This window comes from Bactrocera tryoni, chromosome 2 (genome assembly GCF_016617805.1).
Source record: "Bactrocera tryoni isolate S06 chromosome 2, CSIRO_BtryS06_freeze2, whole genome shotgun sequence".
Lineage (NCBI taxonomy): Eukaryota > Metazoa > Arthropoda > Insecta > Diptera > Tephritidae > Bactrocera > Bactrocera tryoni.
This window is the reverse complement of record NC_052500.1, coordinates 55,725,185-55,747,926: the sequence shown is the minus strand read 5'-3', so window position 1 is coordinate 55,747,926 and position 22,742 is coordinate 55,725,185. Positions and strand designations below refer to the sequence as shown.

The following is a 22,742-nucleotide window of genomic DNA, read 5'->3' as shown; positions in this document are numbered from 1 at the left end:
CTCATCTGAACAGAATAAATATCGATCATGCGAACTATGTACAGGAGGGCATAAGCTCAAATCTTGCGAGAGATTTAAAAAATTGAATATTATCGACCGCAACAATTTCGTGAAAACTAAAAGACTTTGTACAAACTGTCTGTCACATGCGCATACACTCAAAGAGTGCGAAAGCAAATTTAACTGCGTCTATTGTCATAAACGACACCATTCGATGCTTCATATAAATAATTTTTCCAGCTTACCCCCAAACAGCGCAAATATCAAAAGAGCCGCGGGTTTAGTTGCAGCAACAAATCCCGAAGTGCCAAATTCACAAAATTGCCAAGAAGCACCATGCTGCTCAAAGGCATTAAAAACTCAAACGCTTCACAGCGAAAATCAAAGTAGGGTACTATTACCCACAGCAGTCGTCTTCATCGAGCATCGAGGAGAACTGTTTAAGCTCAGAGCCCTAATAGACCAAGGATCACAACGATCTTTCATAGCGTCTAGGGCACAAAATAGGCTAAATCTGCCAACAAGACAAGCCAACTTTGAAATTACGGGAATGGGCGGAAGAGTAGTTCAAAACTCCAATAAAATCTGCCCCATTACCCTATTTTCCCCCCAAGCGGATATAAGAATACAAGCAGAAGCTATAGTCTTACCGCAATTAACCAATATGTTACCAAGCTATCATATAAATAGCAAGCACTGGGAAAAGGTTTCACACCTTAAGTTAGCAGATCCCAACTGCAACACCCCCGCTCAAATAGACCTTCTATTGGGCAGCGATCTCATACCTCAAATAATACTCGAAGGTATTGAGAAAATTTCAAACACACTGTTGGCACAAAAGACTATTTTCGGTTGGATCCTAAGTGGACTAGTTACGGAACCAGTCACAACAATGACAACTCAAGTTGAGGAAATCTCGAATGAGTACCTCAATTCACAATTGAGAAAATTTTGGGAGATAGAAGAACTCCCCCCAATTTCAATCAAAACCCCAGAAGATCAGTATTGTGAAGACTTTTACAAAGCCACAACTACTAGATCAGATAATGGTCGGTATGTCGTACGACTACCACTAAAACAACAATTTCCCAACACAATCGCCTTAGGTCACTCTCGCACCTCTGCAATACAGCAATTTCAAAGTATGGAAAGAAACCTACTTAAAAAAGGTGAACTAAAACCAGAATATGATGGTGTGTTGGAAGAATACCTCCATTTAGATCACATGGAGGAAATAAGTCCATGCGAAAAAATCATCAAAGGCAAATACTACTCATTTTACTTGCCACATCACGCAGTAGTAAAGCCAGATAAAAAAACAACTAAAGTAAGAGTTGTCTTCAACGCCTCAAGATCCACTAGCTCGGGGAATTCCCTAAACGATATCCTGTTTACGGGACCCACGCTCCAACCTGATTTAATGCTGCTTATTCTAAACTGGCGTATATTCAAATACGTATTCAACGGGGACGTCGAAAAAATGTATAGACAAATAGTCGTACATAAAGACGATCAGGATTTTCAGCGAATTATTTTCCGAAAATCACCCAATAGTCCACTACGCGACTTCAAGCTAAAAACAGTGACCTTTGGCGTTAACTGTGCCCCATACTTAGCCATCCGAACACTCCATGAATTGGCTGAAAACACCAAGTCAGAATTTCCTCTGGCAACCCAGGTGTTAAAAACACAAACGTATGTAGACGATATTCTGTCTGGAAGTCACAGTCTTCCACAAGCATACGAATCACTATCACAAGTAATCCAAGCCCCCAAATCCGCAGGGTTTCCATTAAAAAGATTACGGCAAATCACCCAACTATATTAAAAAATATACCAAAAGAAAATTTGTTGGACACTAATTTCCTTATTTTCGAAAAGGAAAGTACAACAAAAACACTGGGCATCCAATGGAATGCGATATCGGACCAGTTTTCATACACAACTGAGTCCATATCCGCATTATCCGCCATTACAAAACGCCAAATTCTCTCCTCTGTGGCAAAACTTTTTGACCCCGCAGGATGGCTATCGCCAATTATGATACACGCTAAAATCCTGATACAAGAATTATGGCTAGATGGTACCGACTGGGACGAGCAAGTAAAACCACTTCGTTTAGAAAAGTGGTCCCAGTTCGCGAGCAATCTAAAAGATATCACACAAATACAAATCCCAAGATGGGTTAATTATATCCCAGAGCACAAAGTCGAACTACACGGCTTCTGTGACGCCCCTGAAAAGGCATATTGCGCCACTATATATGTTCGCACACAAAGCGACAAGGCGACCGCAAGCCACTTGCTAGTTGCAAAAGCAAAAGTGGCTCCTCTAAAAACAATAAGTCTACCACGACTACAACTATGTGGTGCACTATTACTTGCCAAACTAGAATCCATAGTGCAAACGCATCTGAATATGACCAAATATAAATTATATCTCTGGCCCGATTCCGAGATTGTATTAGCCTGGTTAGAAAAACGACCATCGAACGTCTCAAATTCTTGACATGCATGGAAGACATATATCTCCAATCGAACGTCTCAAATTCTTGACCTAGTGGGATCAGCCACTTGGCGACACGTAGCCAGTGCTGACAATCCTGCTGATCTAGGTACAAGAGGGTGCAAACCTCTGCACCTTGCCACCACCACCCTCTGGTGGAATGGCCCCCGATGGTTAACAGAATCTCCCGATTCTTGGCCACAATCGCCCATGCGCAACATTATTGCCCCAGAAAGTCGAAAGATCGACTCCTTTCATACAACATTGGATGATACTGACATCCTTGAGAGATTTTCATCTTACCCCCGGGCCCTCAGGGTAATCGCTTACATGTTCAAATTCATCGAGCGACTCAAACTTAGAATTAAGGGGAATACGCACAGCATATTCCCAAGGCGATACAGTGACGCACCTAGACTTACAAAAAGCAAAGGTCGCTTATATCGCATCTACTCAAGCGCGCTACTTCAGCCAAGAGATATCGTTACTAAGAGAATCGAAGCCGATTGACAAAAAGAGCTCACTCTTAGTACTAAACCCATTCATAGATACGAAGGGTCTACTTCGTGCAAATGGTCGGCTTGCCAATTCAAGCCTAACGTATAACGAACGTCATCCCATTGTTATACCAGAGAGATCGCAACTTGCCACATTATATCTCAATTATGTCCACGTACTATTACTACATGCAGAACACCGCCTCATGCAGCAAATAGTCCGCCAAGAGTTTTATATCCCTAGACTCAAGCCAAAGATAAAGAAATGCATTTTTTCGTGCAAGATTTGCACTATGCATAAACAAAAGATGCGAACACAGATTATGGCAGCACTTCCACCGGAACGCTGCAACTTTGCTCTGCCCTTCACTATCACAGGTGTCGATTTTGCTGGGCCTTTTCACATAAAGGCGTCCATGCTAAGGTCTCCCACACTGATGAAAGGCTACGTGGCTGTCTTTGTCTGTTTTACGACAAAAGCAGTACACCTCGAGCTATGTACTAATCTGACAAAAGAGGCTTTCCTCGCGGCATTTGCTCGCTTCGTCGGACGACGTGGTTTTCCGTCAAAGCTCATGAGCGACAACGGCAAGACATTTATAGGAGCTCAAAGAGCCACTGAAAAACAGTTCGTGGACTTTATCAAACAAGTGTCACCTGAGATTGTACAAAAGTACGCTCCCCAAGGCATTAACTGGCAGTTTATCCCTCCAAGCGCTCCTCATATGGGTGGTTTATGGGAATCAGCGGTAAAAAGCTTTAAATCCCACTTTAAAAAAGTAGCTGGAAACTACAAATTTAACTTTGAAGAATTCACAACATTATTAATTCGTATTGAAGCCGTTCTCAATTCACGGCCATTGACGACACTCTCGCAAGATCCCTCAGATCTATCAGCTCTCACACCAGGGCACTTTCTAAAGGAGCACCCATTCTGGCCATACCGGAGCCAGGCGTGGAGTCGCTATCCTTACTAAACAGATGGGAAAGAATTAAAATTCTCCATCATGATTTCAGCCGCCGATGGAAGGAGGAGTATATAAAGGACCTTCACAAAAGGTACCGCTGGAAAACTCCCGAAAAGGCGCCAAAGCTTGGAGATTTGGTCCTAATACATGACGACTGTCTCCCCCCTACAGAATGGCGGCTTGGTCGCATAGAGAAGCTACATCACGGCTCCGACGGTCATATCCGGGTAGTTGACCTCCGTACGCAAAACGGAACGCTGACCAGACCGCTCGTTAAACTGTGCTTCCTACCAACCGCAGATAATAGCGAAAATGCGCGTAATGAACAATCCGTACAATCCGTACAATAATACCGACACGCAGAAAACGAAACATCCGTTAATAACTAAAACCGAAATCAATCGCGCATATGATAAATCAAAAAGATATTGAAAAATAATGGGTAGATTAGTAAACTCTGACAAGCCAAATAAAGTTGGTTACAAATCGCACAATTTCATAATATAAAGAAATGAGTTGCAATTAATACGACTTTCTCTCCATACAGGCAAACATGGATGCAGAAAACACGGCCACTCCAACGCCAACACTGCGATCGGCCATCAGTGTGCCCCGTCCTGGGGTTGTCCCAACAGCGGCGCCCCGTACAGTCACCGCAACCGCACCGTCAACTGCAGCTCGTAATGGCACACGAGCACCAGTACCCACACCGTCACCACCAGCGGAGCCGCATCGCATACGATGCCCCCTTTGTCGCCGCCCCCATCGACTGCAACACTGTGGGCTCTTCAAGGGCATGTCACCCATCCAGCGGCAGCAGGTAGCACAGGCGCATGGACATTGCAACAATTGTCTGGCACACACGCACGCGACTGAGGACTGTGACTCTGGGGCATTGTGCCAAATGTGTGGCCGGCAGCATCACACGCTGCTCCACCGCACCCCAAGACGTGAAGTTGGTCGGCCACCTGCCACTCGCAGACCGCAGCAACACAGCCGTGTAGCACGACGACGAAGACCGCCACCACCTCCTGCGTCCAGTCCATGGCGTCCGCGAAACGCAGTACCCATCAGGCGCCATCGTCAAAGACCACACTACCGGCGCACATCCGGGCTCAGCAACGTTGTGGCAACGTTGCAACTGCTTCAGCGACTGCTAGGCTGAACATTCGCCTAGGGGGGCCGGGATGGCTAAATGAGTTATGCTTCCCGCCCTGACGCGCCACTACACCACACAGTACATCACTCACAAGCAACACAGCACATCACTCACAAGCAACACTGGCACACTCTCCACACTTGGAGACAGCAGATTTCCCACACACCACTCAAAAGCAACATAACTCTCCACAGCCCAACGAGCAAACAAAAGGGCTCGTCCGGAAAGCAGTCGCCCCTTTTCGATCGCGATTTCCAAGCTACGCACATCGGCGCACGTTTCCGTACACAGTTTGATACATACGCAGTTTTCATCAGTTTTGATATATACGCGGTTTTTCATCCGTTTGATATATACGCAGTTTTTCATCAGTTTGATCTACATATACGCAGTTTTCATCAGTTTTGATATATACGCGGTTTTTCATCCGTTTGATATATACGCAGTTTTTCATCAGTTTGATACATACGCAGTTTTCATCAGTTTGATCTACATATACGCAGTTTTCATCAGTTTGATTATATATACTCAGTTTTCATCAGTGTCGGCCAGTGCTCCACGATTATATATACTCAGTTTTCATCATTTTCGCTCCACGGTTTTATATACATATCTACCTTTTCATCATCTTCGGCGCGCAGTAGAAAACCTGTACACTTCCACTGGTACCCGACCAGGGAGTCCACGAGTTCAATACAGCGACCGTACATCATCTATTTTCATATACATTGTCACCGTCACTGGTATCCGACCAGAAGATCCTTGTTATAACGTTTTTTATCCCTCAATAAAAGTTACGAACCATTGTGAAGTGAACCAAAAAAAGAAAATATATATTTCATTCTCAAAGGAGTGGGTACCACAGTAAGTACTAATTTATATAACGTCGTTGATTCAAAACAAAAAGACTTTTAAGTGAGGAGCTGCTGATGCTGTCAACTAAAAGGCAGCGGAATTACAGTGAAAACAACATAAATGCATTACGAATTCATGAACAAAATATAAAACTTATATAAATTAAATAATAACAACGAAACTTAGCACAAATCTTCAGAGTTTATAAGCTTTCAAAGCTAAATTGAACTAAGGACACAACAATATAAATACAGTGAGAACATTTACTTCGGTAAACACCAAAAGAAGTGTTATATATAAAAGAATTATATAAAACAAAGTTGGAAAAATTGTAAACTCAGCGCAATTTATAAATGGTGGCTAAATGAGCCTTATGCCGGTATTCTGCGAGCAGTCTCAAGTCTCTAATAGAGACGAATCTGTGGTGAAATCTATTTTGAGACTATTTGGTATTCTGGCGAGTTTGTCTCATCTCTAATTGAGCCATATCAGTCTGTAACTTGTTATGTGCTTTGCAGCAGGTCATAGAAAAACAAGAACACAACAATGGCTGATGAAGTTGGACTATTTTACTTTATGATGAAAAAACGAGAGGAGGAAGAGAGGTAATGTATTAATATTTATAATTTTGCAATAATGGGTAATAAGGTGCATATCTTCTAGCTACATTCGCAGGCGCAATCTGACTGTTTTGCGAAACAAAAAAGATCCGTTTTTATACGAAGAGAACACATTCAGGAAGTTCTTCCGATTTCCCCAATCTTTGTGCTGGGATCTCATTAATCAACTCAAGCCGTATGACCAACAGCAAACATCGATTCCATTTGAACTTCGGATGAGTTACATTTTAACCTTAAAGAAACAGTATATTTTCATGCAATCAAATTTCTCTAGTTTATTTCAGTTTTATATTTTTTATGCAATGGCTCATATCAGTGTTGCGTGGGAAATGCATATTTCGCGGTGATGAGCCAACCCACCATTTCCCGTTGCATCGAATATATTTGTAGATTGGTGGTGTTGCGTAAACACGGCGAAGTGCGTTTTCCTAATTCTGTTGAAGAATACAATAGAATTAAGACTGGGTAAATTTTATTCCAATTTAAAAGAAAATAAATCGCTATACAATAATTTTATTCCAGATTTTATTCGAAATTTGGAATAAAGGGTGTAATTGGAGCAATTGATTGCACTCATGTTGGCATAATTGCACCTGCCTTGTCAAGCACAGTTGTACCGCATGATTATATGAACAGAAAGGGTTATTATAGCATTAATGTTGAAGCGGTAAGTATTATATTCAATAACTAATTAATTCGCAGTCACCGAAACTTCATTCAGGTGGCATAAGCCCAGGTACTGTGAAGACAATAGTAGAATTGTAACCGATCGTGGAACAGCGTTTACTTCTCAGGATTTTAGGCAATATTGCAACGATAATGATATTAAACAGATTTTGAATGCTGTTCGAACTCCGCGCGCAAACGGACATGCAGAGCGTACCAACCGAACTCTGCTGGGTATGTTACTTCCGTCGACGGAAGACGACAAAACCTGGGATGATCAACTTAGAGGTATACCGTGGGCACTAAACACTACAAAGAACAAAACAACTCAGCGAACTCCACAAGAACTTTTATTCAATTACAAGCCTCGAGATATTCTTCAGAATAAATTAATATTAGCTTTACATGAAGATGATGTTACAAGTAATGACGAGATGAACGAAATTCAAACTGAAGCAGTAAGTCGTATTAATCAGCAGCGAGAAAAAGCTAAACAGCGTTTTAACGAAAAAAATCGAAAACCTACACAATACGTTGGTGATTTGGTTCTCGCCGAAAATGAGCCTGTTAGTACTGGTGGTTCTCGCAAATTGGAGCCACTATACAAAGGTCCGTTCATGGTAACCAAGGTGATTGGCCACGACAGGTATCTCGTTGAAGATATACCAGGGTCAAAACGCAAACAACGACATTATACATCAATCTATGCATCTGATAAGCTGAAGCCATGGTGTAATTTGCTGAATTTCGATGGGTTTGATAACGATGTCGGAGTCGAGGTCGACTCCTGTAATCAGGATTGGCCGCATTGGTCAACCGCATAATTGCATCCCTGCAACACAAAAGAACGAGCGCACCAAGAACCCGAGAAAAGTAGTCGGAGTAGATACGTCGTCGCGTCAACATCGCTAGTGAATAATCATTTAGTTTTCATTTTATTTTAACTTTCAAAAACGAATATATTTAATATAATTGAACTATGTAATTATAAATAATATTGTACGAGATACAATCTTTAAATGTGCGAAGCGATGTCGCATAGGTAGGTCTTGCACAAGCCGTATTTTCTTCGCTTTCAATTTCAGATCTCGACGTAAAATGCGTCAAGTCGTGCCATACATCAGTCACTGCGAAAGGCCCCGAATCGACTCTGCAAGGTGATCGTTTCACTTTCAGCCACGGCTGCTATATTTTCTTCTCTGCGTGTTGAACGTGATCTATTCGGTCGATTGTTATCCAATAATGAATGCTGTGTCCTAAGATTGTTGATGGTGTAGCGAATAGTACAGAAATGCAAGGGAACAATTTCGTCTATAGTTTCCGGAAAGAGACACTAGTGCTGTCATGAGTTAAAGTCAGATCTGATCAGGAAGAGTACGCTGCTTTTGGATGTACACGCATTAGGTGTGGGTCTCAGATTCGTCTCTGCATCTAGAGAGCTGACATATATTTTAGAGGTTTATTTTGCAGAATAGACCTAGGTGCCAGACCTTGTCAAATGTTTGACGGACATTATGCAAATATACAAGTGACATTGCTACACTCACCCAAACAATAAATTAATCTCAATACGCTCTTATACGTCTTATACGTTAGAAGTGAAATAATCGAGATGACCTTCTGTAGCAGTTATTAAGCAAGGATTAGTCAGTCATTAAGCAAACATTGAAATGTGACGTATTAATTTACTAAGTATTGTAATATTTAAATTTGTTAATAAATTAAAATTAAATCCAATAAACTAATATTAAAATTTTACTGGCGCAGTCGGTAGGATCTACGAAAAAGATCCTTAAACGAACCTACTATTAAAAAATTAATAATAATCATAATAATAAAAGGAAAGTTAATAAAAATAAATACACGCGCTGAATAAAAAAAAAAAAACATTATATTCTAATGTCATGCCGTTGGATGTCAATATATTGTTCAATGTCAAAGTAAAGCAGTTCAATGTCAAGTAAAGTTCAGTGTAGTGTCTTTCAATATCATACCAATGTCAATGTAACTTAAGGACAAATTAATGTCAAAAGAAAGACATCTAAAATACAAAAAAAAATTTAATAAGAACGGTTCCAGTAACAGTGACAGTTTACACGAAAGAAAGAGAACTAAAATACAAAAAAAAAAATTAATAAAAACGGTTCCAGTAATTTACACGAATATTAACAGGCTAAGAGAAAAAACTCACAGTGTATGAAAAATAATACTATTGGCAATAAAGAATTCGTGCCTAAAATAAAGAGTTTTAGAACAAATACTACTAAAAAAAATAAAAACTTTACCGATATCTATTACTGAATTTTGTTAAGATAATTTGATAAAAAAAGCACTATATAAAAAAAAATTATTGATCTTAATCTGTACACTGCTCTTATCAATGCGCGCTGAAGAAGAGTTAGGAACTATAGACAAAAAGTTTGGCTCTCTTAGTTTAGCATAAAGAAACAACAATGACCGAAGGAAAAGATAAGCGTCATCTCGTTATGCAAACCATTAAGCTGATTCAACCGTTTGACGGCAACAAAAACTACTTGGCGATGTATGTCGACAGCATGGATAGCGTTGTACCTCGGTACACAACTATCTCTTCAGAAGAGGCTGCATTTTATTTCAACTGCGTTACCGGCACTCTAAGAGGTTCTGCTCTTGATATTGTAAGACGGGAGCAACCATGCGATTGGACAACACTACGACAATTGCTCATTGATGAATTTGGCGAACATACACCTGTTTCTACTCTTATTTTGGAAATCAGTAATATAAAATTTAAGAATAGTGTAAAATTATTGTGCGAAGAAATTAACATCGAAGTATGTAGAGTAAAAAATTGAATTATGTATTTTTGTACAAAGAGCTAGATCAGATCAGTTTAATGACGTTGAAAAGGGAATTGCCAAATTATTTAACAGCATTAATAAACGCAAATTTAGTAACTGACCTTAGGTCCGCAATAAAAATTTTGAAAGAAAATAATATATTTGAAGATGATAGAAGATTGAGCAAAGCCAAACAAAATCATAATCAAAGAAACATCCCATTTCCCAGAGTTCCCAACCTTTCTCACATAAATTAAAATAGAGAAAATAGTAATGAATTTCAACATTTTTCTTCGTCTAATGGAAATCGATTTTTTGATTATTCTCATGGTATTAACTACCAGGGATATGCATTGCCACCTAATAACGCAAATCGTTTTTATCATTCAAATCCAAATGGATGGACTTATCCCCCACAAATGAATGCAACTTTGAATTGTCCTAATAGTTATACTAACAGCAATAATTTTAGTGCGCTTAATGCCAATAATGTACCCAAAATAAATTCGCAACAAATAAGAAGGCAAAATGAAAGTAATTCGAATCAATCTAGAATAAGGCGATACGGCGCTCCTCAACCAATGGAATTTGAGTCATAAAATTTTCAATTAGAAGCCTCGGAGGATTACCAACAATAGAATTAAAGATTGAACATAAATTTATAAGGTTTTTGATAGATACGAGGTCTTCTGTTAGTTTAATTAAGCCCCAAGTTCTTAGTAGTAGAATCGTTGAAGTTGAACCAATATTATTAAAAACAGTTACAGGAAAGGTATTACTTAAACAAATTCAAGAAGTTTTCGACAACTACCATAACCACAAGTTGACGTTTTACGTTTATAATTTTTCCGATAATTACGAGGGATTATTAGGCTACAATACACTTCGTCAGCTCAACGCTAAGATCGATTTAAAAAATAATACGATTAGTTTACAAGGACATATGTATATACAAATTTTTCAACACTGTTAAAAATTATACACACACTAACTTACTAACCGAGTTGAAAGTCAATGATGGCAAATTTACTAACACATTCAGACTCAACCATTTAAATAATGAAGAATCGGAAAAAATTAATAAATTACTGAAGAAACACAAAACTTTATTTTACAAGGAAGGTGAGAAGCTTACATTCACTCACAGATTTAAACACAAAATAAAAACTATACATGAAAATCCCATCTACGTTAAATCCTATAGGTACCCAGAAGTACATGAAGCGGAAGTAAATAAACAAATAAAAGATATGCTAGAACAAAAAATAATTTGCCACAGTACTTCTCCATATTCTGCACCGATTTGGGTGGTACCTAAAAACCTAGATGCTTCAGGTAAAGACAAATGGAGAATCGTTGTAGATTACCGTAAGTTAAATAATATTATTGTGGATGACAAGTACCCCATTCCAAACATGGACGAGATACTGGACAAGTTAGGCAGATGTTTATACTTCACGACAATTAATTTGGCGCAAGGATTCCATCAAATCGAAATAGATCCAATAGATAGACAAAAAACAGCCTTTTCTACACAAAATGGCCACTTCGAATTTTTGAGAATGCCATTCGGTTTAAAAAATGCGCCAGCCACCTTCCAACGGCTGATGAATACAGTCTTGGACGGTCTAATTGGGAAAGATTGCATGGTTTATTTAGATGATATAGTAGTTTTCAATACATATCTGCAGGAGCACATCGAATCGCTCGATAAAGTGTTTCAAAGATTAGCTGAAGCGAATCTAAAAGTGCAGCCGAACAAAAGTGAATTTTTAAAACAAGGAACCGAGTTTCTTGGCCATGTTATTACCCCTTTTGGCATAAAATCAAATCCTAATAAAGTCGTAGCAATTTTAAATTATCCGATTCCCGAAACGGAGAAGGAAATAAAACAATTTTTAGGTTTAGCGGGATTTTACCGCAAATTTCTTCAAAATTTTTCAAAGATAACAAAACCCTTAACAAATTGCTTAAAGAAAGGCAATGAAGTGAATAATTCAGATAAAGAATTTATCAGAGCCGTAGAAACTATCAAGTTATTAATAACAAAAGAGCCGATCTTGGCGTATCCAAATTACGAGAAGTTATTTACGTTGACGACAAACGCCTCTAATGTAGCATTAGGAGCAGTGTTAAGCCAAAATGGACATCCGATCTGTTTCGCCAGCCGTACACTTAATGAACATGAGTTGAGTTATTCGGCAACAGAAAAAGAGCTCTTGGCAATGGTATGGGCTACGAAGTACTTTAGACCGTATTTATATGGCAGAAAATTCTTAATAAATAGCGATCATCGCCCTCTGCAATGGTTACATAATTTAAAAGAGCCAAATGCAAAACTGCAACGGTGGAAGATTAGGTTGAATGAATACGATTTTGATATCAAATACATTCCTGGTAAAGAAAATCATGTTGCCGACGCACTATCTCGCGTTAAAATTGAAGAATGTAACGTTTATGAAGTAACTGCTTCGAATGTAGCCACAGTCCATTCCGCTGACGAAGACTCCGGTGAGTTTATTAGAATTGCCGAAAGGCCATTGAACGTATTCAAAAACCAACTTAAACTAATAAGATCTAACAAAAATTGTACAAACACATGCAAAATATTTTCTAACAATCTTACTACTATAACTTATACGGAACTAACAACTGAGTTTATAAAGGACATAATTAAAACGTATTTATTAAACAAAAATACAACAATACTTATGACAGATGACGACGACTTTATACAATTTCAAAACATTTATAATAGACTGATCACTTCAAACAGATTTAAAAATTACCGAACCATGAAGGAATTAGAAAATATTGAAGATTATTCGGCCTTCAAATCTAAAGTAATAGAAATTCACCTCGAAGGACTGCATCAGGGAATCGAAAAAGTTGCAAATTGCTTCAAGCAAAAATATTACCACCCTAATTACGTTAAGGAGATAACTAAAATAATTAATGAATGTGAGTGATGCAACCATTGCAAAAACGACCACATTTCGAACAAATTACCATTTAAAGTTACGCCTCCTGTGTATGAGACTCGAGAAAAGTTTGTAGTAGACTTTTGGAAATGGGATGATGAAAATTATTTAACATGTATTGATTTGGTTTCTAAATTTGCTGCAGCTGAAAAAGTATCAACTTTAAATTGGTTACAAACTAAGAAAGCCCTCCTAAAGATTTTTAATTTTATGGGACCTCCGAAAATATTAAAAATAGACCAGGACCAAGGTATCAATAATGTTAGCATAAAGCAGTGGTGTCAACAATTGAACATAGCAGTCGAAGTCACAAGTGGGAAAACTGGTATTGGTGACATTGAGCGGTTTCATAAAACGATGAATGAAAAATTGAGAATTATTTGTAGCTCTGGGGATAAAGAGTTGAAATACCTTCAAATTGAACAAGCATTATATACCTACAATCATGTTATTTCTCATTCCACTACACGTGAAAGTCCCTATAACATATTTTTTAATCGAAAACACCCAAAAACAATTAATTAAAGAACGAAGAATAAATAACATAAATCAAAACCAACAAGAAAAAGAAATAGATACGAATTTTGTTAGCGCCGAAGCCTCTAGGAAAAGATTAGATAAAATTAGTAACCCTTATAAAAGAGTAAGACTTGTTCAAACCGAGTCTGATGGGAAACATCATGTAGTAAAGTTTAAAAACAAAAAAGTAAGAAAATACAAAAGCCATTTTAAAAGAAGAAAAAAATATGTCTAACTGATTTATGTTTACAATTTAGTTTTAGTTTTCAAATATTAAATATTTCGTACAAAACAAAAAACAAACCAAATGGGTTAAAGCATTTACTAATATTATTAAGCATTCTATGAACCTGTTAATATTTTAATTCTACTTATTTTGTAAATAATAAAAACCAAAAACTGCAATGAGGACATTGCCATATTTTAAGATGGGAGGAGTGACATTGCTACACTCACTCAAACAATAAATTAATCTCAATACGCTCTTATACGTCTTATACGTTAGAAGTGAAATAATCGAGATGACCTTCTGTAGCAGTTATTAAGCAAGGATTAGTCAGTCATTAAGCAAACATTGAAATGTGACGTATTAATTTACTAAGTATTGTAATATTTAAATTTGTTAATAAATTAAAATTAAATCAACTAATATTAAAATTTCACTTACACAGTAGTATTTAAAAATTTCAATGGCATCAATTTTGAATTGTTCTATTCCGTGGAATTGCTCAATTGTACAATGAAGCCGCGGGAATGAGGTAGAATTTGGGCGCGGTCGTAAGAGGCAACTAAAATTCAATATGCACTATGTCTGCTAATGTTATAATACTCAGCTTGAACTGATATCGTATACTCTGAATGAGTTTTCTTCTAATAAAAATACATTTGAAGTTCAAGCGACAAAGTTCACCAGTCCTTGAGTTTGATGTGTGCTCAACTGATTGTTGCAAGAGCTAAGAGGTCCCACCGGAGACTCTGGGCCCACCCAGATTCGTGGTGGGTGTGGTTTAAACTTTAAGGGAGGTAGAATAAAAAATTGTAGTAACACTGCGACCGGGTACCGGACCCACAGTGCAGCAAAGGTTTTATGTCCTTCCACCTGACAATTTGAAACCAAATAACACCTGAAGAAAGCACGTATTATTTGGAGCGCTGATCAAAACATTGTTTTGATCTATGTGCTTTTAAGCGCCATGGGGTAAGGTCGCCTTTAGCTGGTACCCACGTAAAAACTCAACGACTGTTATACCATGAAGCATTCTGAAGCCAAACTGGTAATTCTGAATTAGTAGTAGAGAAACAAATAATCCAGAGGCAAAATACTACACCAAAATATTATCAATATTATGGAATAAGATTATGCTTCTCTCTGGAAGTTTTAAATTAGTATTTTAAAAATATAATAACTTTGTTTAAATTTTAGAAATTAAAAAATTAATCTCTCTTATGTACTCACATTGATTATGCTCTCTCCCTGTGCCGTGATCTTGTGAATTCCATAAGCTCGATGTGGCACTAATATAAACATTGTTCAAGGATGATGACGACGAAATATCTGCAACATTCGATTTTGTGCGATGAATTTTTTTACTGAATCGTTGATCTATTTTGTCGACGCGAGCACACATTACAGTTGTTGTTGTTATTTTAAAAGAAATTAGATAGATGTATGTATGTAATAAAATGGCTATGTGCTTTGATATATTGGTATTTATGATAAGTTGTGTCTTCTGTGTAAACCTCACTTATCCTCTAACATATACCCCAAGATAAACGATAAAACAAGAAGCATTGCTATGGAATAACAACATAAATGGGTTAAGTGGATGTGTTAAGTTGTTGAGGGACTTGCTCAGGTAAGATAAGGTCAGCCGGAGTGAAATAATTGTTCTTAGTGGAAGCGTAAGGACTTGTGATGCTATAGGCATATCTGTAACTATATTCCTTGTTGTGAGGAGGAGAACATGCGAGGAGCAGCAAAATTAACTTAAATATACAAAATAATTGTGTTTGAGTACTAATTTGAATTAGTTTATATTTTTTCAGTTTTTTTTTTGTATTTTTACACACCTTTGTTGTGTGGGGTTCTTCATCCGAGGCTGTTGTTTCCTTTTCATAAGCAGTGGTGTGGTGGGTCCTAAACTCAGCGAATAACTTGTCTAAGCGAGTAGTATAAGGCTTTATACACATTTATAAAAACAGACTGTGAACAAACTCTGTAACTAGACTTCAGCGAATTCTTAAGCCGAATATATAGGATTGGCTTCGCTGAAACTTCCCCTCTTTTGGCTGTGACCCCTGGCATCACAAGAGTTGGCTACCGCATCTTACACATGGATTACCCACGTTCTCAGGGTGCGCTGCGAGGACGCATCAGTAGAAATTGGGTATATTCCTACAACTTTAACTACTTACCCAGAAGTACACCAAGATCGTAAACACGAATCATATTTTCAGTTGCCCAGCTAGAGTTTTAAAACTGACCTTAAGTCGCTTCCGAACTTCTGACTAAAATTCAATAGGGCACTACAAAGGTAGACCGATAGGGACAGCAAACGGCGCCATATTTTTCCTCGCCCTTTTGGCATTTCTAAATTTATCACGTAAAGATATACGATCCAACAACGAGTTGAAATTATTAAAATTTACTACCGAATCAGTGGCCTCAACTTTTAGAGCGGACTTTTCAATAAGAGCGCTACAAAAGTTTTTTTAAGTGAAACCAAAATGGTTTGGGATATTAATGAAATTCTTTATTTCAGTGTAAGTACATGAACGTATTCCATTAGTCGTATATTTTTGGCCAAAGTTGGATATTATGGATTTTGACAATATGTGGACGGCACCACAAGCCACACAGCTAATGTCATAATCGATTTATTGAAAACCAAGTTTGGTGAACGTGTTATTTCATGAAATGGCCCAGTCAATTGGCAGTCTTGGTTGCGCGATTTGACGCCATTAGACTATTTCCTGTGGAGCTACGTCAAGCCTATGTTCGATGCGAACAAGCCAGCGACGATTGAGGAACTTCGTATGAATATCGAACATGGAATTGCAGCAGTATCTGCCGGTTTATGCTTGAAAACCGTCGAAAATTCTGCGGTTCTTCAGGCATGCCCATGGTGTCCATGCAAAAGAAATCGAGCTCCACACATAATGACGAATGTACTTTCACAGAAATAAATGATTTCATTGATATCCCAGACCGTTTTTGTTTTATTTAAACTTTTGTAGCGCTCTTATTGCCCACAATAGATACTTGCATACAACAAAATTTTAGTAGTTTTCTTTTCCTTTGGAATTAAATGACATTTAAGCTCTATATGTACTGTACGTATTATTTTAAATAAAACTTAACTCACTATTTAACCAAAAAACGCTCATGAAATCTTGCATGTAAAACTATTTTAATTAGTAGTCATTCTTAACCTTAAGTAAAAATAATAAGTTATCCCTATATGATTTATAACATTATGCATCAGTAAATATTTATGTTGTAATCCGGCATATAAATCAATTCAATTATTTGCGAACCGAAATCTTTCGATTTAATTTCTAACACCCATGTTAATAATTAACACCTGCTTCAAAGCTGACCAACCACGCAGCAAATTGACTATTGACCTAAGTGCTTAAGGCTCCTGGCCAACATATGAGTATATTCAAAGTAGTACTTAAACACCTACGCAAATGCGTTGTTGCTTATGGTTATATTGGAGTGTGGTTGTGTAGTATATTCGTATGTACATCGTTGTTCAACTCCATTACAATTAGTGCCACATTAATTATGCAATACTTATCAGTTATTGTCAGCTTAGATACAGTCAAGTAAGCATAAAAATGAAGGACCCAAGAAATTCACCAAAAATTACAACTTTGTATGTAACTATATATGAAATTGCAATGCCTATATATTCCGTGTAAATTCGACATTTTGTAATTCTGCTAAATGTATGAGATACTGGACTAAAATTTATGCTAAGTTCAATAAAGTATTATATGTATATAAGTTATTACTTAAATTATATATCTGTTTCTAAGTTTGGCTTGCGAACCAATTCATTGCAAGAATTGACGAATATTATTATTTTGGTATATATTTGCTTTTGTATGTTTTTGTTAAGACTTTTTGTTGCTTTGTTTGTTCCACCGAGTTCAGCTATCTAACTACTATTTTTCAGCAGATCGGTTGTAGTATAGAATGATAAGGAATGTGCAAAATTAACTGGTTGATAAATCAACCACGAGCCGAAAACGATACGACTAATATTTCCATTTCATTATTTTTGTGTCTTGTGAACTCCAATGTTCCAAATGAATGATGGCCATCAATATACTTTCAATTAACAGAAAATTGCTTTGTTAAATTCTTGATTACTGAGTTCTTTCACAAACAAATAGACGCAGGAAGTATCATAATCAAAAACATGCAGGACAAAGCGTCGTCTTACAGTTCATACAGTTTTTCGTAAATACATATCAGAAAATGAAAAAATCGACTGAATACCTTGTTCCACTTCATGCAACATTCAAGAGCTTTCTTTCCCGATATTTCTAAAATACAATTTTTTAGAAGCTTCCTAGGTCACGAATATACAAAGGAAACCTTCTAGGCAGGTAGTTAGTCGGTTGTTGTCCACGAGCCTGAGCAAGTCTTCCAGTGAGATTCGCAGGTAAAATATTGACATTGAAATTTTGAGTTTTCTCTTGAAAATGTTTCGCTAAAGATACCGGAGTTAAAGAGAGATTGAGGAGATCAAGGTGCCCCGATCATGAAATCGCAAATCGCATTCTCCATGCAGATACGATCGACTTAGTGGTCTTGCCTCAGGAAACTACAGCAGCAGTAAGTGACACGGAAAATATCGATGAAGAGGAGCATATACTCAACAATCGTAGTGCGTTTAAATAAGAAATTCATGTAGTTTGGCATCTTGTCACACAATCTGCCTATCGATGAGCAGATGATTGTTTACTATGACCGTCATTCTTGCAAAATGTTTATCAAAGGAAAACCCATTCGATTTGGCTTCAAATACTGCGATTTATTTGTAATCGTTCATTCCGTACAGCGGTGCAAATGAGAATCGAGAACCTGAATATAAAAACTGCGGCTTAGGTGAAATGGTCGTACTAAAGTTGTTGAACCAACTTGACGATCCACTTGAACATTGTATTGCGTTTGACAACTTCTCATAAATTGATGAGTCACCTCACCACTTTGGGATATTATGCTACCGGAACTATTCGTGACAATCGTACGAATAAAGCGAAACTTACTGGCGTCTCATCATATAAGAAGAAAGAACGCGGCTGGTTAGACTACACATTTGATAGGAACAATAATGTGCTGATACCCCGATAAAACGACAATTCTGTTGGGATTATTGTATCGAGGCAATTGAACCACTGCATCGTGTGAAGCGATGGAAAGGCGGCAAGAAATATTATGTTGATATGCCCCACATCGTAAGAGCATACAATAATCAATACAATATACAATAAGTGTTGATCTTTTCGATAATGCCATGAACAATAATCGAAATCGCGTTCGAGGAAAAAAGTGGTATTGGCCACTGATAACAAATGGACTTGATGCTGCAATGGTGAACGCTTGCAAAATTCATTGTGCTCTCGTCAAATATGAAAAGGGTATGTCACGCATCACCGAAAGATGTATTGCACAAAAAATGGATCCAACAGTTCCTTACATTGCAGAATGTTTGCTGCGAATGTCGTCGATGTCGTCTTCGGTGACGTTGACACACACAGTCAACAGCTGTTCGAAAATCCAAATACGCCGCTCTGGAGAGTGTTCGTAAAGACAAAGTTGGGCATGGCATTAACAAATTAGAGAAGCCTCGTCGTTGTCAAAATTGTCACAAACATTCGTCATATAAATGCACAAAATGCGATGTAGCTCTACATGTTTTGTGCTTCAATCAATTCCATGAAAGATAATGTTAAGATATTGAACTTTCAAGAAAAGTTTTTCAAAACTTACTTATGACATGTATCAATCCTTTATTGTGAATAAAATGTAATGCGAAATTGAAAAATTGAACAAAATAAATGTTTTGAATGATAAACTCTAATTAAATACTGTTTCACTTTAGTAAGCATCGTTTTCGGCTGATGGTCGATTTTTCGACCACATTCCCGTGGCTAAACGGCTTAATGTAAAAATCTAAAAAATTTTAAAGCATTGAGTATTTTTTTATACTAAGCAAAATGCAAGGTTTGAATAAAATCAAAGCAGTGGATCTAAGCGCGGTTGGAAATGAGTTAATGCAGGTAGCGATTTTTCGAAAATTGCCGAAAGTCACGAAGAATCAATGGAATATGCGACGGTGCAAAAAGCTTCCCGCAAACGACGAATAATACTTTAATTCAACTCATTCCTTGTTGACAGTTTGGGCGGTCTGAAGGAATTCGTAGCTAACCAAAACTCGATACTCGGAGACAACTGTCAACATTAAATTGATTTTTGACCAGCTCTGACGTGATGTTTTCGACTTCGACTCACCTTAGTAGCGATAATCTGCCTACTGTTTCTGGGTCGTAAGCATAGATCCAAAACTCCTCGCCAATAACAAAACATTTCATGACGCCGTGGATGCACAGACGTTAACGCGACGCTGGTTTTCGAAAAAATTGAGTGATTTTGGAAGCAATCGTATCTTCGCTTTTCTTAGACACAAATGATCTTTCAAAATGGTTTTCACTGATTCTTACGATATTCCAACGATGCCAGTAAATGCCGTCTGTTAATCGTCGATGCTCAAGCATCAATTTTATGGACGCGTTCTCGACCCTCTTTGAATAATATATACCAATCAAAAAAAAAAACAATGCTCGCGACAAACAAATTTCACCGAAAGTTTTTTCCAAGATGAACGTTTCGGCATCAGAAATTTTATTCCACAAAAAATTTAATGGAATTTCTTTGTTAAATAATTTCATTCATCGTAAAAATCACCAAATGAACTTTATATACGAAAGCTAACACTAATGACTATTTTGATATGACAAAATGTCCAAATGTCTCTGACAGTCAAACCAATATAGAGAAAAAACACATTTCGACGAATGGGTTCTCGCGTATAATTGAAATTAAGAAGTCTGACTACTTTTTGCCGACATCATTTTACTCCGAGTAGACTGATACGGAGCGGATCATTTTCGAATATACATATCTTGAAGAATTGATGGAATACTGAGTTAAATAAATTGCCCCGATTTATTCGCTTTAGAACTATGGTATTTATAATAATATAACATATTTAGACCTACTCAGTTATAAACTGTTGCTTTACTTGTGCCGCATTTACTCTAATTTACCCTTCCTATCATGATATGTCAAAGCTCTACCAAATCTGATGTAGGGACATACAATTTGCCAAACTGATATATGTACGCCCTATGGCTTGAGTGTTTACTTAAAGAAGTAGAACTTGTTAAGATTTAAAACTCGATTCGCAAACAGGTTAAATTACATACCGTAGAAAAAGTATTTCTGATCATTTTTTTATTTTCATGTATGTACATATGTTGGGCCTTACACAATAACAATAAAAATTCTTAGAACACTATACTGTCCTGAAGAAAGGTTTCTCTATTAAGACATAGGTTTTTTCATACGTTTTGGACAATTGTCGAAGCACTTTTAGCAGTCAGTTTGAGGTATTTTCAAACCATGGGTTCTGAGCGCATCAACCGCATCTACAGGTGTCGAAAAACGTTGACATGTTAGTTTAGTTTTTTGTACAGGAATAAAAAGAAGTCATTCGATGGCAAGTAAGGGCTATACGGTAGATGACTCATCGAATCGATGTTTTGAGTTAGATTCGGCTCAACTGAAAACACCCACATACTCGACTGCTGTACTCGACCAATCGAATCGTGCAATTTTTTGAGCGAATGACAAACTGTTTGAGATCCAACGTAAAACAAACATTTTTAAATAATAGAGTTACTGTAAACAACACGTGAAAGGCTCATATATTAAAACGTTCTGAGTTATACATCTATAGTACTATAAAATCTTAAGTTGCCCGAAATTTAAAAAGAAAGCTACCTAAACAAATAATTTATAGTTTTTTTATCACAGTAACTATTTTTAACATTATTTTGATTTAATATCTTGACTTCCAAGTACAAAGATATTATTATTTCACTGCCCTTCTTTTGTCAGGGGCCTAATTGCCGATGACAATACATACCTCAAAAAGTACCCCATTTTTCCACAATGTGACAAGCTCATATTCTACATATGTACTATATGTATTAGTACAAACGTTAAAGTTTCTTTTTGTGATTATCCAATATACATACATATAAAATTCTCGTGTCACGGTGTACGTTATTGAACTCCTCTGAAACCGCTCGACCGATTTTCGTGAATCTTAGCGTGCATATCGGCTAGGGTGGAGAATCGGACAACATCTATTCTTCATCCTCCTAAATGTTAAGGGAAATTGGAATTTGGAAAAAATTTTTTTTTCAATTTTTGTTTGTTTTGTTTTTTAATATTTTTATTTGTCAAATATTTGAGTCATTCAATTTCGGTCGCATGCTTTTTTTATTCCGGCTATTCAAAAGAAGAATTATTGAAAATTATTCGGTGAAAACGTTATTTTTCACATTAAGTGATCAATTACAGATTGAAATTTCTTACGAAGCCACGAACAGGTCGCGCTAATATCGGTCGGCGTTCCGTTTGTCATCAACGTAGGGCAGCCCAAGACACATGAACGACTACTCCCAGGATTCGATGACATACATGTGGAATTATGGAACGCGGTCTATCAGCAAGCGATCGTCACGATGTCACAGCACGACTTTTCAAACAACAGCAGCGATGTTTGATGGACTTTATCTTGAAGCAACATATGGTACATATATATGGTGCTGTTAGATGCTGGATGTATTCTGTTGAGTAGCAAAGAAAAGTTACCCGCACGCACACATTTTTCTTTGGATGGTGGTTACACCAGATCAAACTGATGAACTCATTTCTGCGGAAATTCCTGATGCAGAGAAAGATACAGTATTATACCAAATGATGAACACCAATATGGTTCATGGACCTTGCGGACACCACATTTCCACTTCGGTTTGTATGTCTGAAAATAAATGCACGAAACACTA

At 37.3% G+C, this 22,742-nt stretch overlaps 1 pseudogene; it reads right to left on the bottom strand.

The window, feature by feature from the left end:
• Nucleotides 1-12,544: 12,544 nt before the first annotated feature.
• Nucleotides 12,545-22,742, bottom strand: part of LOC120768766 — a 36,071-nt pseudogene continuing 25,873 nt past the window's right edge.